A 15,597-nucleotide genomic window follows, 5' to 3' on the forward strand; every position below is an offset into this window, starting at 1 on the left:
TCTCGACTTATTTCGCACCATTGCGTTTCAGCTGAACTGCTTCAACAGCCAATTTATTTGTGCCAAAATTTGGCCACCCTGTTAACGTTATTATTTCTTATTTTTAAGTCATCTTTTATATTAACCCTTTACTGCACAATTTTTTCTTTTGCCATAAAATTATTCATGTCGTTGCAGGGAACCATAACAATAGTTGTACCAATAAAAAAAATATCTTCAGTGGACTTTTACAGTTTGTATTGGCAGAAAAAGGGTACGTTGCATATTTGCAACAACGTGCACATAAAGAAAAAGTTGAAAGCCCTAGTTATTGTGTTTCAATCTGTAACATTTATTTACATGACAATCAGCAAGGGGGAACACATCGTACAATAGAAAGCTATTTCACTTGCTTGCTTGAAAAGGTTGGTTCTATACCTTGAGCAGTAATCAGTAAGTAATGAGAAACGGTGGACTCATTTTGTAGTGTGGTACACAAAAAAGCAATTGCTCTTGTTTGTGGAACAGAGATGCACTCCACACTTAACGCAGTAGCTCATGCAGATTCCTGTGCAGCCAGGAAGCTTGCAGCGCTGCCGCTTCTTGCTCCAAAGAACCCAGTGACCAACCTGAGGAAAGCAATGAAAATAATGAGCACTGAGACAAAGCTTCTTAGATGAGAGATAATACATGATCTAGCCTGAAATCCTGAGTTGGAGTTGATGGTCCCTTTTTTTTTCTTCTCATCAGAGGCTTGTACTATTGACTCATTGCTAGGCCTTCCTCGCTTTTTCAGCGCCGTCTTCCCAGCCTTGCAGAGTGATGCAGCCAGGTCCATCCTGAACTCAGCCAACGGAAGTAGCTTTTCAGTGTACTGATCGCGTTTTTTCATGACGTTCCTCTTGTAAAGCAACCAAGCATTTACAGCTGTCAAGTCAAGAATGCAGAAAAACACGAAAATAATATCTTTTCGACCTCAAGTAGGGACAGTAAATGGAGATGTGGGAGTTGAAAACGTCGACGCCTCCCATGTGCTTATTGTAGATGGTCATCACTGCAGGCCATGGTATCTCACTCTGCTCTTTTTTTTTACGATTATACCTTGATGCACTTGTAGCAGGCTGTGTTCCAACAAAGGAAGAGAGCAAAGTCACTGCTCGGGTATCTTGCTACCTTGTGCATGACAGTTCAATTCCATCCACAACCGCAACCCTCTCTTCAAAATGTCCTCTTCCTTTTTTTCATTTCTTGCTCGCTAGGCAGGCTCACTGCAGGGACCCGGTTTGTCCGCACAGTACCAATGCAGTGTACAGAGTCTTTTTCTCGGTACACCTGCAAACTTGGGCAGTTGAAATATTTGTTGAAGTACACTTTGTGGTGTACGCCTCTCGGAACCATTCTACTCAAGCGAACAACAACATTTTTACTCGCTACACAGTCAGGCTCTCCTGAAAGTCCTTGCGCCGAGTTCTCCTGTCCGGTATACACCTCCAATTTGTAGGAGAAGCCGCTTACACCGGAGAGCACTAAAACATTGTAATCCCATTTTTTGGGCTTCTTGGGACAGTACTGCTTGAGAGAGCTTCTACCTTTGAAGGGTATCTTCTGTTCATCAATAGACAGATGCTCTTCAAGAGGCACAAGCGACAACTGTTCATTGATGGTATCAATGAGAGGGCACACTTTCGTAAGCCGATCTCTTCCTGGCGTGTCCTTTGGGCCGAGAGTACTATTGTCAATGAAGTGGGTGTTATGCTTCAGTTTTTCAAAGCGACCCACAGGAAAGTTGTCAGCCACTTGGCTAACCCTGATTTCTGCACTCCAGTAGCCCTTCGAGTTCCTCAGTTGAGTGATCGACATCCACATGCGGCACGTCCCAATAAACACTCCCATCTCTTCTGCGGTGGTACAAAGGGGCTGACTCACATCTTTCTGGAGCGCAAACAAATTGCTCTGATCTGCAATTAGCGAAATCAGCGAGCTGTGGAAGAGAAACTTGAAGTATTGGAATGGTGTCTCTAGCTGTGAAATGTACTCTGGGAGTTCACTTTGTCCAGAGAACTGAACTGTCTCCGTATCTCTCACTAGATTCGCCTTCTTCCAAATGATCCTTCTCTTAGCTTGTATAAAGCGGTGGTCAGGTGTTGTGCCATTTGCTGTACCTTCGTCCTCGTCGGAGCATGCACTCGACTCGCTTGTGCTGTCACTTAGCTTTTCGAGATCAGGTTGAACATCTGCAGCCCAAACAGGCAGCAATATACAGGGAATAAAATAAGCGGAAAACAAAGCGAAATGCAGATATAGAACACAAGGTGCCTCTGTATATTGAAAGAAGGCGGAACCACTATGCACGGTGTCTTCGCGTTATAATCAAAAATTTTAAACGCAGGAGCACAGACATAAGGGTGAAGCCGTAACGATGCGAGACAGCAGAGCTAGCGCGCACACACCCTGATAAAAAATTCGGGCATTCCACCAGGCAACACATTCCACACACGATAAATCCAAACAGACTTACACTCGCGGTCGTCGTCACTCCCGGAAAGTTCGCTGTCTTGGCTATCTGACGGAATTTCTCGGCAATAATAACGTTTAGAATCCATTTCTAGTTCGAGAACAAAAATCAAACCCAGTGAGCACGTTGTTGCAAATACGCAACGTAGTAACTTTCCGTCGCGAGAAACAAACTATTGCGAGAAAATAATGTTTTTTGCCATCTAAACGATTAGGAGGATGTATTACACAGCTTAAGATTTTTTTCCACGGGTTATTCCGTTCAGAAAGGCGTTTATAACTGGCAAAACTTACCTGTATAGCTACGTGCTGGCGCGAGCAGCGTCCACCATATTTGTTTGGCTATAGTTGCGCAGAATGAACACAGAGGGCAGAAAATAAAGACGCGTTTTTCAAAATATTGTTGCAGAAATGCAACATTGTGTACAGGAAGAACCAACTGAACTTAGATTTTGTTTTTATGGCCGTTTATCGGTATGTTGCATATATGCAACAAGGTGCAGTAAAGGGTTAAGGCTAATGCTGTCCTGAAATTTCCAGCGGTTTCACCTTTCCCAAAATGCCCGAATTTTTGTCGGCCTCTGTTCATATTTTGGAGGATATTTAATAGACGTGGAAACCATTGCGTGGCCCCCTGACAAGCTGCTCAAAAAGTAATTTTATAACCCTGAGGTCTTGTGCAAGCTTCGGCCTTCTTGCCGTTCATCAACCTCCTGATTTCCCTGTCAACTGTATCCCATTTTGACGACTCCAATCGCACGGAAGTTGGCAACGATATAATGGCCCTGGGATTAAAGCCATCTAAATCAATTCTACTGTGGATACGACAGCCGCTTTTGCTCACTGTGAATGGAAACATTGCGTTAATGAGCGCCATTCTTACGCATTGTAATTGATAGTAAAAAAATATGCGGATCCCATGTATGTGCGAATCGATGTAAGCAAAGCTTTCTGTGTTTGTTGTCATTGTCATACGTTATCTCCACAAAGTAGACAGGCACTCTCTAATGAAATGCTGTCAATGTTTGCTTGGTTACGCCTGCCATTGTGAGGCAAATAAACGGAACTTCAACTTATTTTCTCAGAGATAAACGCTAAATGAAATACTGACGTCATCCAAAACGAGATCAACAAGCGCCGTAGTGCTCAATCTTATGATGTCCCTATTAGTAAGCTTATATTCGTCATTTATATTCTTTTTTTTTGGGGGGGGGGGGGGGGCGATGTGCTCTTGTAGCCTAGAAATGTCTCTCGCACGTCTCTGATGTGCTCGTTTTTATTTTCAAGTACCCAATGAAAACTCTCATCGCTGCAACTTCATGATGTCCTGGTGGCAGGCCACCATGGCGTGTCGCGCAAGTATGACCACGCTGATTCATTTGGGTCGACATATACTATTTTGTGCGTCATACTTCGCCACATTCATTTTTCAAACTATGCGAGAGCTCGAAAAGGGCGGCCAACTCACTACGTCCCTTTCCTTTGTTTACTTCCGCAAAGTGTGTGTTTATCGTTGTGGTTACCAAATACGCCCAGCGGTATGCTACCACTCAAGCCTTTCTGGCGGCTGAGCAACTGAAGTCGCAGGCTTTATTCAACATGGCGCCGACGTCCAATATGGCTATCCTCAATTACCTTTCGCGGACTTCGCTCACCGCCTTCTATCCAGTCTCATCTCTTACACTACTCACTCCTGCTAGACACAACACAAACACGCAACGACCTTAATGAAGTATCACTGACACGCTAGTTGACATGCTGTCGACGTATATTTCCGCTGAGCACCGGGACTGGAGTGTGGTCCTGTCTGTGGTGACATTATCCGTCTACACCCTCGCTCAACAACACCGCTCGTTACTCATCACGTTTTTATTTGTCGACAAGAGCATAGTGTATTTCCTCTGAATGCGCTTTCGGCTTTAGGTGGGACCTTGCACGCCCGCTTATTCTGTTACGTTGATGGCGACCGTTGTCGTCAGGCTGCCGCCTCATTCTGAGCTTCGCAGTCACCAATGAGCACAGAAAGCTGTCTTCACAAACAAACCACCAGGATTCGAGCCCACCTCCCAAATGCACCATCTTGCATTTGGGAGATGGGCACGCTAACAATTACACTACCACCTGCCTCCACCAATTTCTGTTTATCTGCCTTCCCACTTCACGTTTTTGCCGCAGACGCAGGCAGAACGGATGCAGAAACGAAAAAAAAGTAAAGATTGCTTGAGCCGCCAGCTGACACATGTAATTAACTTTGGCAGGTTATTCTCATTGGAGCGCATGTAGGCCTGCGGCTGCGTGCAGCTTGTGGATCGTAGTTGTAATCGTAGTTGATTGTGGGACAGCGTAGTTGTAATCCACAGACCTTGCCACTAAGGAGTAATTGGCTAGGCATGGCTGATTGATGAATAAGTAATTGCGAAAATTGGTTTTCAGCAAAGGTTTGCTACCAGGAACGGCGGGAGCTTATACTGCCGCAAAGGACGGATGCGGGGCGGTGACTCGAATCATTTACTCGGCACATCACACATCTACACTGGAATTCAACTGGTTTTGCCAACTCTTGCTTATATTCTCTCGCCTCTAAGCTGCGACTTCGCCTGCCACCCGGGCCTCAGCTTTTCCTCTTTGTCCCCCGCTTCTTTCCCAATCTGCTGAGACGTGCTTCCACTGATGCTTGCTCCTCCTTTTTCTCAATAAATGAAGGCATTCATTCAAGCATTCCTAAGTTACTGCAGAAAATAGCGTGCCTTTATCTCCATAACCACCCTGTGTCTCGCCTGGACTCTGCCATCGCAAAACAAAGTTGCTGTGTTGCAAATGGCTGGGCGTCACATATACAATTTTCAAGGAATGGCCAGTATTATGGCGGGCAATTTTCGGTAGGTGACGAGACAGTATATAGAACACCTTCTCTGCCATATGCACACTCAGTGCTCTGCTTCGTGAGCTACTATTAGCCGCTACGACGAAGTACGAAATGAAAGAAACTTAGCTGGGCTAGTCGCGGGCAGATATTTTTGGATTCGTGATGCGTCGATTTAAAATATATATATTTCCCTTTTAAGCTTAAATGACAGCGATACAGACGAGGTGAGTTACGCTAGCTCGTTGGTTTGGACTAACGACGCTCATCACGCAGCACTTTCGTCTTATGCGTGTTTGCGAACGGGAATGAAAGACAGGAGGGTAACACGCCTTACTGAAATGAAACATTTGGAATAACCCTTGGTTTGGCGGTTGGACATATGTCGAGGGTCCCCGACACGAACCACCTGCAAGTATGTATCACCTTGCAAAGGGGAACTCAGATGAAACGTTGTCGAACGGGTAGGCTTTTAATTATCATGAGTACATCTTTATTGAAATTCTTTGCCATGAGGGGAAAGCCGACTAATAAGCATTTAAATTTTCTCTGTTATTAAAACATCCTGTTAATTAAAGGTTGCTGTGCCTTACAGCCCCCTAAATTAAAGAGTAAGTTATGAAAAAGAAATTGGTGCGGTAAATGTGTAAACGCAGGCGCAAGAAAAGCCTAGTCCGTTTCCCAATATTCACTCAATGAAGATGGAGCACCTTTATACTCTCACGTTGTAGTAATGTCAAGAACAAAACCCTTCCACAAGAGTCAGTCACGAATGTTACTCATTATAAGATGAGCTTGCACTGGAAAAGAAAATAACACTCAAACATAACTGTGGCGGTGCGCAAAGTGTTTCCTCTGATTCCGATCTACGGATGAAGGCGTCGGTTCGTCAGATTGGAGTGCTCGTACATTGCAGCGCGATCTCAGGTCGTCAAATGTGATGGAGAATGTAGTACGCCAGTATTCGCTTCACGCGCGCAATTTGATAAGAAAACGCTCTTTCGCTATTGAATCCGTGAAAACATACTGGATGTTAGAAACACATGCAGGCGCATATTGAGCGAACTGATAACTTTGGAACTGTGGTTAGACGCTAAAAAAAGCCCCCCCCCCCCCCCCCCCCCTAAAAAAGAAGAATGCAGTTGCTTTCAATATTAGCGGAAACATAGTGCTTGTAGATTCAAAAGTGCCTCCAACACTGCACAGCGACGCCGACATACAGGAAATTCAAGAGCGAACCACTTTCCAATTACTGGTATTTATCAAACCAGCATATCGTGGTTCAATGTAGCCCTGTAGTCCAGGGGCCAGTTCCACCACGGGTACTGTGTCGGAGCTCATATTTCATGTCAGCATTAATTGTCACAAAATCACAGCATTTTTTTCTTTAGATCTTATCATTAGACAGCTAAAATACATCCAGCGAAACTCTCACCTTCATATTTCAGTACTTTTCGTTCTAACGTGCATATCCGTGCTGATCCCTATGTTACAAAGTACTGAAAATGTACCCAATGCTTTCCTCCTGGAAGCTGTTTTTATTCCTTATGGTGCCAGGAAACCGAGCCTGATGCCGCCAACGCTCAGAAACCTAATCGGGAGCGCGCACAATGTTCTCGCACACCTTGTGGGATGTGCCGTAGCGCTGAGGTGCTTCTTGTATAATGTATGAGAATCGGTTGTAAAGACAGACGTGCAAGGTTGGGCCATGTGCTTAAGCTCATGAAGTTGATTTGTGCCAAGATAACCTGTCCAAGCTTTCACACTTTATAAGAAGTCTACAGCACCATCAATATGCCGGCTGCTTTTAATTGCACGAAACAAAACTATTGCAGCGATACAAACAATGTTAACATCATTTTATCATTCAAGTGTTCAGATTGGTAACCTCTAGGTGCAGAGTAAGTTGACAAGTTGTTTGCGTAATTATCAAAGCTACGTTAATTAAATTTTCAGTAATGGTTCTGACGTAACTAAAGAAAATGATTAATTTGGAGCGCGTCCTCGAGATTATGCAGCCAAGCGAAAAAATTTCGACTAAACATTCTTCTGTAAGAGCCACGCGAAAAAAAATTTCCCAAGTAAACATTCTTGGAAGATGTCACTGACGCAGAAAAAGAACATCTGTAAAGTCACAGAAAGAACAGCCCTTCACGACGGGACACAAAGGGGGAGCTGCACACAAATAGCGCTAACTTTAAGCGCTCTTCTTTATGTGATAATGAAGCAACTAGCCCGTCAGTCATTCCTTCCAAACCTGTAAAGTCAACGTGACCACATCTAGCCTTTTGTGATGCTGTCATCAATAGTATGGCCCCGTGAACATGTTCCCCATGGCCACATAGTCACGTTCCATTTTTATTCATGTTGCTTTCTCGAAGGCAAGCATATTAAAGTTTTAGTGTCAATACGGCAGTGAACGTGTGCCGCCGAAAGCTTGCTTGGTCGCAGAAGCGATGCATGACGGAATGATGGTGCAGATTTAGCGCGTCGCTGGCATCAAGATAATGCGCTGCCGCCGAGGGAAGGAAGATAACTAAAGTGAACAGCTTGGTAGCTGCTCACGGAGCCGTGCCGATGGTGGCGGTGCCATCATGACGAAATCTGAAACTTCGATATTGACGGCTGAGGCGTTTTTTATTGCGAAAGCAATACTGCTCACACTTTCGGCCCATCGGTGGTCGTGGGGCCTCCTTACGCAGCTGCGCGTCACGTGACCGTGTGACGTCACTCCAGAGCGAGAGACGGGGCCCCAGCTCGCGGCATCGATGGTTGAGGCGAAGCCTTGCGCGCCGCTGCTGCGGCGCTACCGAGAGAGGGCGCTCGCTGGTGTGACGTCACGCCAGACCGAGAGACGGAGCCCCAGCTCACGGCATCAATAATGGAGGCGAAGCCTTGCGCGCCGCTTCTGCGGCGCTACCGAGAGAGGGCGCTCGCTGGTGTGATGTCACGCCAGACCGAGAGACGGGGCCCCAGCTCGCGGCATCAATGATGGAGGCGAAGCCTTGCGCGCCGCTGCTGCGGCGCTACCGAGAGAGGGCGCTCACTGGTGTGACGTCACGCTAGGAGGATAAATGGGGCTACAGCTCGGCCCCTCGCAGTGGTCGGCGCGCTGCCTTGCGCTATGACGGATGATGTATAGCCATAAGTTTAACAAAGGGCAACCATGTCCCCACCATCAGCAGAAAACCAAGGTGCAGCCAAGGGTATTGCTTTCACAATCTTCCAGGCTTAACCAAGCTAAGCCTTCAGCCAATTTTTTTGATGTTTTATTCCTTTAATTTACAACGAAGTCGTTAAGAGTAAGCTTTAACTCGGGCCCAACTCCGACGCGGCCTATTGAAATAGATGTAAAACGCCGAAACGCTTTTCTGAGATAACCCCTGGGCCGATTTTAATGAAATTTGCTGGATTCTGGAGAGAAAGGTAAATTCTAGTAACTGTTGTTAGCGGAATTTCTATTTAAGGCTTGAATTCTGGTAAAAGATTTTCAAAAATTCTAAAGCGCGAAAAATACAGAAGCACGAAGTTTACAAATTAATAACTCCGCATCAAGAACTGATATCGCGGTTCTGTAAACAGCATCCATTAGACAATTCAAAACGAACAAATCCAATATGCCGGTTTATACCTTACGTCAAGTCGTTACGCTGTGAACAAGGGTTGTGGAAAAGCTGTATTTCCGCATTACTAAATTTTTTTAGATTCATGCGTAATATATCAATTTTGTCCGCTTTATAGGTGCTGTTAGATGCAATGCACAGAATTGTGATATTAGTTTTTATTGCCGAAAGACAGAGTTGTAATCTTGATGGTGTCGTCTTCTGAAAAATTTGCGATTTTTGCCAATTTTGAATAAACAAATGATGACCTAAATCAAAAAATTATAAACCAACAGTCACTAGATTTTAAGTTTTTCTTTTAAGTGCAACAAACCTTGTAAAATTCGACGCTGTGGTTGTGGAGAAAATGAATTCTCCTTTTACATGTATTTAGATAGGACCACCAGAGCTAAAGGTTCCTCATAAGGCCTACTTTCCCCACTATCGCTTCCGCGTGTAGAGCAATATCCCGAAGATAGCGTAATACCTGCCTGGCCCGCAGCGGAGGTGAAGCAAGCGTTCAGCTCTCCCCATACGTAGGCTGATCCCGAATGTAACGCCATGCCAGGCCGACCTGCGGCGGAGCTGAAGCAGGCATTAAGCACTCCCCATACGTGGCACGATCCCGAAGACAGTGCAATATGGGGCCGACAAACGGTGGAGGTGCAGTTCGCCATTGGGACCCACATACACAGCTTTGCTGGTCATCTTTCTTCACAGAGTGGGAGGGCACTGATATTTTTTACTTACCAAACATCAGGCCATCGACGGCGAAACCAGGGACGCCAGAGCCGTCCTCGGGCTCGACCTAGAAAGCGCCTACGTAAAAGTGACGCACTCTGCCATCCTCGCTCCGGTATCCTATCTAAACCTAGGCGAGAGGTCGTACGAATATTTCAGACTTCCTCACTGGCAGAACGGCGGATCTCATAGCCGGCGACCTGAAGACGGACGAGAAGACATTAGGGAGCCAGGGCACTCCCCAAGGCTCCGTCATCTCACCCATGCTATTTAATCTTGTTATGATTCAACTTGCCAAAAGACTATGCCAGCTTGAAGGACTGAAGCACACGATATACGCGGACGACATTACCCTGTGGGTGGACGGGGACCGTGATGCCCGCGTAAAATCCACACTACAGACGGCCGTCGACACGATCGAAGAAAGCCTGGAAGGTACGGCACTGCGTTGCTCCCCAAGTAAGTCGGAGCTCCTGCTTTGCCAACCGATCAAAACGCTCAGAATCAAGAAGCAAAGGAAACACGAAAAGATCTAGATCCACACCACGGATGGTAACGCAATACCGAGGGTCAGCAAGACCCGAGTCCTGGGCATGACAATGGAAGCGCTCGGCAGGAACGAAGACACCGTCACCCGCATCATGGTAAGACGGCCAATGCCACCAAAGCGAAAAGAACAAGCTAGACATCCTAAACCGGAGGGCTTACAAGAAACCCCTCGGTCTACCCGAAACTACCAACACGAAACGTCTCCTCCACCTGGGCATACATAACACGCTCGACGAGATTGCCGAAGCGCAAAGAGCCGCAGCAGCAAAGGCTGGCAGAAAAATCCTGTGAAGTCTAGGCATCGGTTATCACGAACCGCAGGGACCAAAATGCCCCGTCCCCGACCACGTACGACGGAAAGTGCAGGTTGACCCCTTGACAAGGAACATGCACCCGGAATTCAACGAAGGCAGAAGACGCGTTAGAGCCAAGGCACTGACGGACCTGCACGTGGAAGACACCGGCGCCAGATACGTGGGTGCAGCCGAATATGCCGGCCGCAACGGCTTCGCGATCGCGGTGGTCCACTCCGGAGGCAACGTGCAGGCGACCGCCAGCACATCGAGCAAGCAAGTGGAGGAAGCGGAAGAAATAGCCATCGCCCTGGCCATCGTAGACCTAAAATGCCACATGATCCTCAGCGACTCCAGACAGGCGGTGAGGAACTACGCCAAAGGAAGAATTGCGCAAACGGCGGCACGCGTCCTACTCCGACAGGCAGACCACGACAAGAGGACTCGAATCAAGTGGTTCCCGGCGCACGCAGGACAAGCGTCGGAGAAGCATGCCAATCGCAACGAAACGGCACACGCCCGAGCGCAAGGACTAACCGACCGCGCCCAAGGCAACGGCTACCCGCTGTGGTTCAGCGTCGAAGACCGGATGGCCAGCTATAATGAACTGACCAAGGCTTTCGGCTGGCCCGCAGACTTCTGCCGCCGCCCTGCAAAGGGCTGAGCAGGTCGCAGGCCGTGCTGTTCAGGCAACTAGAAACGAGAACGCTTCCAAGCCCGGCGCTATTGCATAGGATGTACCCAGAATCGCACCCCCACGACAAGTGGAGAGCGTGCTGCAGGGAGATGGCCACATTCGAGCACATGCTATGGGATTGCTCCAAACATCCAAGCGAAGCTTACTCAGGACGTATACCACCGCAGCTTGAGGAAGCAATGCATAGCGACGACCAAGAAAAACAACTCTAGGCCGTCCAGCAGGTCATCCAGGCGCTGGCAAGGCCGGAGGCTGGCGAGCTGGCAACGGCAAGCGGGGATCTTCGTAGAGCACCCGCCACGATGACGACGCAGGCCACGTCCGAAGCGCGCCTTCGCGCTTTACTGCAGGCTCAATAAACGTTTTCCCAATCCAATCCAATTACTTATCCGCGTTTGTCCTGCATGCGTCTACGATGAAAGCAAGAAGCAGGTATGCATAGAAAATCTGATGTGGCAGCGGCAGGTGGTAGCGCAGATGTTAGCATGCCCAGCCCCTGCACGTACTTAGATCTGCATTGACATGGGTTCGTGGTAGTGATAGCGACCAAAGCTCTACATTTTTTGCGCGCGCTCTAGCCACTGTGAAACTAAGGATGTCGTTAGCATGCGCAGCCACTGAACGCAAATTGCAGCAGTTACGAGTGGTGGAATCCCGCTGGGGCTCATTGAGAAGAAAGCTTCCTTTCTCTGTCCACTCTTGCGATGGTGAAGCTAAAGTGAGGAGGTGGCCTGACGGACACAACGTTGATCGTCACCATAACAGAATGGATTGACGACCTGCGGAAAGGACAAAGCACACCAAGTTTTTAGCACTTGTCCTAGAGTAAAACGCTACAATGGCAAGTATGCCCTCATGGGGAAGGTAGACCTAACTGCTTCTCACTGCTAACACGGGACTGATACTAAGAAAATACTCCCTTCACAGACACCACGCTAAACTTAAATTAGCAAAACAATATCAGTTTACAAACTGATAGTGTCAGTAATCTGGTATCCTTCTTGTGTGTGTGGAGGGCATAAATGTCCTGGCAATGAAATGGTGGTATCTTTGTTTTTGCTGCAGTTGCACACAAACAAAATTCGTTGAAGTGATCGGACAGCGATCTACCAGCGGAGAAGACCAACCCGCAAATGAAAAGTAATTGCTGGTTTCAGATCTTGCAATGTACTTTGCGCTTAGCTACTATCTGTAATATTTTTTTTTCTTTTTGTGCTGCTATGAAGAGGAAAACTCCATATTACTACACTATCAACAACAGTACACAAAATAGACCGGCTTTATAGCTGTGTCCACGCACCACACTTTTGTACATTCAGAACATGTAGTATTGGGGCAACAGGTTTGAGCAAAATGATTAGGTTTTCGGTGAAAGCACTGTGACAGGCGGGAAGAAATATTTGTCATGCCCGGTCTAAACAATACCATCGGAAATCTTATTTACTTATACATATTTTTTGAAAAATCGCTATAACCCTTTGTATATTTGCTTCGTATGAGTTATATACTAGCTTGCCTCGTCAATGTCAAAAATGTATTCTCTTTGCGGGAGAAGGCTTTCGTGAAAAACGACGCAACATAACAGTAAAACATCCAGCAAAGTTCCTATCCAGATGATCGACGAAATTGTGCACTGAGAACGCGTCGACTTGCATGCGATTGAAAGTTGAATTATGATCGTTGTAAGCTTCCGTTGCGTCTAGCACGAGCGAGTAGTGTTAGCGATGACATTGGTGTGAAAATGGTCAGCTCGGTCTGCGATTTGTTCTTGAGGATCTCCACATTGCACGTCGCAGTCGTCACGATGAGAGCACTCGTTTGACATTATTAGCTCAGTGGGCTGGGAAGGCTCAAGTGGTAGCTCACCTTGAGGGGTATTGAGTAACAATTATTAACGTACGTACTTGGCGATGATGAAAAATATGCAGAAACACTAATGGTGTTTTCTAACTATTCGTAAACGGGCACCCAAATTTCAATTGGCCCACCCCAAACATTAAGTAGGCCCACTCCCTAATTTCAAATTGGCACATGCTCAAATTTAATTTTGCCTACCCCTAAATTTAAAGATGGCCACGCTCGGTTTTTCTTTCGCCCAGCCTTAAACTTCAAGTTGGTCCTATCCCAAATTTCAATTGCCCCCCCCCTAATATTCAAGTTGGTCCACGCACGAATTTCCATAAATCGCCCTCCAAATTTCGAGTCGACGCACACCAAAATTTAGTTTGGCCCACCCCCATATCGCCCCCAATTTCAGGTTTACCGACCCCGAGATTGCCCCCACATTTAGGTAGGACCAACCCCATATCACCCCCAAATACAGATTGGCCCGCCTCCACAACACCACCAAATTTAGGTTGGCCCACTCCAATACCACCTGCCAATCGAGGTTGGCTCACCCCCATATCCGCCTCAAACTAACGCTGGCCCACTCCTCCATCACCTCAAATTTAGGATGGCCCACCGCAAATCACCCACCAATTAAGGTTAGTCCACCCATATACCACCCCCCAATTCAGCTTGGCCCAGCCGCACATCACCCCTATTTTTAGGTTAGCCCTTCCCCATGTCACCCCCAAATTTAGGTTGGCCCACCCCCATATCATCCGCAAATCCAGGTTGGCCCACCCCATATCAGCCCCAAACTTAGCCTGGCCCACCCCTCTCTCACCTCAAATTTAGGATGGTTCACCGCAAATCACTCCCACATTTAGATCAGCGCATCCCCATATCACCATCACCCCCCATTCAGCTTCGCCCAGCCCCATATCACCGCCATGGTTAGGGTGGCCCACCCCCCATATGCCCCCCCCCCAAGTTTAGGTTCTCCCACCCCGGTATCATCCCCAAATCCAGGCTGGCCCACCCCCCTATTCCCCCAAACTTAGGCTTACCGACCCCTATATCACCTCAAATTTAGGTTGGGCCACCCCCATATCAGCCTCAAATTCAGCTTGGCTCATAACGATTTAACACAAAATTTAGGTCGGGCCACTCCCATATCACTACAAAATTCAACTTGGCCCATCCCTGTATTGCGCCCAAATTTATGCTGATGCCACTTCCAATTTCAAGTTGGCCATCCCAACCCTTTTTATGAAGACCTAGGTATTCATATGGGAAACGCGTCAAGTTTTTCGGCGTTAGAGACACGATTTTGCACAATTTTGCTACCAAATTGCTGGGGTACTCGCCAAAGAATGCTGCGCATTAAAAGCAACTGCACCGAACGAGCGATGCCATATGTTGATCCTAAATGCTGACGGCTAGCCAAGCTAGCTTCTCTGTAGAGCGACCGGGGCAGACACAGCGCGGGGCATTTATTCAAATGGTTTTTTCCCGCCACACCTACGGATTCATGCCAGTTGGCTGTAGGGAACACATTAACAGTAGCTATTAACCCACACGCTGCGCATCTTCTCCTAGTTGGTGCATTTCTTATTTGGATGAATTTTTAGAAATAATTAACGTTCGGGCAGCGACTCAGCTTAGCAAACCCTTTGTTCCGCACGAATGTTGCATAGGAATGGCACTGGCAACCGGGTGGCATTGTGGCCCAGGTAGACCTGATTCGCTCGGAGTATGTTCCATGAGGGACAGGCGAAAGTCGAAGAAAAGCGGACCTTCCTGAAGAACGAAATAAGAATAGACATTTTGTTCACCCAGGTTCCATGCTAAAAAGCACAAAAGTTTTTTTGCATAATACAAAGCTATGCACAAGCTGCTAGTTATGATGTCCAATGAATAAAATATTCATAAATGCGATGACTTAACAAATGAACACGACACTGCTATGTTTTAGGAAGGAAAAATAGAAAACATAATATTTCAAGAGAACCGCTGGAAAACCAGAACCGAAAGCAAATTATGAGTTTTGTGTTTCTGCCATCTGGTGGAAGACTATAAAACTAAGTCCTATGCGGCTTTTAAAAAAAACCGCGCCGCTGAATAACCAGAACCGAAAGCAAATGTTGGGTTTTGTGTTTCTGCCATCTAATGGGAGACTACAAAACTAGGTCGTTTGCGGCTTAAAAAAAGTGCGAAGTTTCCGCGCAGCCGCTGTTGGGTCTATAGTAGTAGGGTTTCCTTGCCTTCTCACATCACGTCCCCCACCTTTGTATGGGAGCAGCCTCTTCTCCATCCTGTCTACAGTTCTATCTACGTCTCCTCTGGACTCTCAGGTTAGTATAAAGGAAAGCGCTCCAGTTTTTGCAATGCTTTTGAGGGGGGTCACGGATTATTAACCTGTCAAGAGGCTAATGTGGTGACGTCCAGGAAGCTCCACAGGGCATTGTGCACATTCGACGCGGTGGGGCCCAAACGAGGTTGCCGCGTCGCCTTTCCTCTATGCCTCGCTCC

General features: G+C 47.0%; 1 pseudogene; it reads right to left on the reverse strand.

Moving 5' to 3' along the window:
• Window positions 1-313: 313 nt before the first annotated feature.
• On the reverse strand, window positions 314-1,163 carry LOC126530141 (uncharacterized; annotated as a pseudogene).
• Window positions 1,164-15,597: the final 14,434 nt, after the last annotated feature.

This window comes from Dermacentor andersoni, chromosome 5, assembly GCF_023375885.2.
Source record: "Dermacentor andersoni chromosome 5, qqDerAnde1_hic_scaffold, whole genome shotgun sequence".
NCBI classification, from domain to species: domain Eukaryota; kingdom Metazoa; phylum Arthropoda; class Arachnida; order Ixodida; family Ixodidae; genus Dermacentor; species Dermacentor andersoni.